Source organism: Suricata suricatta, chromosome X (assembly GCF_006229205.1).
Source record: "Suricata suricatta isolate VVHF042 chromosome X, meerkat_22Aug2017_6uvM2_HiC, whole genome shotgun sequence".
NCBI lineage: Eukaryota > Metazoa > Chordata > Mammalia > Carnivora > Herpestidae > Suricata > Suricata suricatta.
In genome coordinates this window covers 1128784-1129992 of record NC_043717.1, presented here as the reverse complement: position 1 = coordinate 1129992, position 1209 = coordinate 1128784, and the positions used below count along the sequence as shown (strand labels likewise).

At 46.1% G+C, this 1209-nt stretch overlaps 1 protein-coding gene across 1 annotated transcript in view; it reads left to right on the top strand.

Annotated features, from left to right (window-relative positions):
- Nucleotides 1-988: 988 nt before the first annotated feature.
- The window catches only part of LOC115283781 (translation initiation factor IF-2-like), a 27081-nt gene continuing 26860 nt past the window's right edge, over nucleotides 989-1209 (top strand). Inside the window, exon 1 of the mRNA XM_029930162.1 lies at nucleotides 989-1033. The gene's annotated coding sequence lies outside the window, so the exon portion shown is untranslated. The remainder of the gene's footprint in view (nucleotides 1034-1209) is intronic.

Sequence of the window (1209 nt, the reverse complement as noted above, 5' to 3'; positions counted from 1 at the left end):
ACAACAGGGCTGGTGTAGAAATGGCCCAATTCTTGAGAAACCAGGGAGCAGAAGTGTGCAAAGCTGAGCAAGCCCTTCTCCAGCGTCTTCAAGACGTTGTCTTTCAATTGTATTTTGTGGGTTTTTTTTCCCAAAATGACCATCAAGTTTTATTTTTTTTAATATAATACAATTTATTTTTTAACATATGCAATTATTTTCCATCATTTACAATACAGTAGTTACAATGACATTCCAAACAGAAACGCAAAGTAATAAATCAAAACCCCAACTTCTATTTCATGTAATTAGACTTATACAGAAATTAGAAGGTTAAGTAACAACTAGTAAATCACCTAATTTCACAGCTATCTGAAGTGGTGATTGTTATATAGCAGCTTATCTATGATATATTCAAGATACATGATACAATTGTGTTTTGTTTTTTCTTGTCGATGGCAAGAAACTATGATCTGGACAAAGTGCTGATGGGAGCAAGGGACGGGGTAGAGAGAGAGGGAGACACAGATTTTGAGCGGTCAGCACAGAGCCCGACATGTGGCTTGAACCCAGCGACTGTGACATCATGACCTGAGCCCAAGTCTGACACTTAGCCGATTGCGGCACCCAGGGGCCTCTGTTTATATATTTTTAAAGAATGATCCTGAAGAGAGTAAAGGGGGACGTTATGATGCTGCCTGGGGAACAGATGTATTCGTTGGTGTCGCTGCTACCACAGCGCCACCGTGGGGCGTTCCTGGAAGACAAGTGTGGGTCCTAGAGACTGAAGGCTCCTGAGTGGCTAGCCCAAGGGCAGGGGACCCACAAGGCTTGGTTTGCATGAAACCCAATCCAGGAGAGATCCGTAAAACCCTGAGCGAGGAAGTGACAGATAAATGTCCCCATGTGGGCGCAGCTCCAGAGACGTTGGGTGGGAAGAGCCTGGGCGAGGTCACAAGAGGGGGACTGGGCAGAGAATGGAAGCGGGGAAGGTAATTACATCCAAGGGCGTATGAATCTGCTGCTGATGGTGTGACTGATGCCGAGGCTTCAGGTAATAATTGTGGTGGTTTTTATTTTTTCTTTTACGTTTTTCTTTTTTTCAGAGCTCCCGCGGGGCTGATTTTCTGCTTTAGAAAGTGGTCAGGGGGAAGGGAGGTCATGTGCCGCGGTTGGGGAGGGGAGGGTGGGTGCAGTGGTTGGGGGAGGGGAGGAGGTCTTGTGCATCGG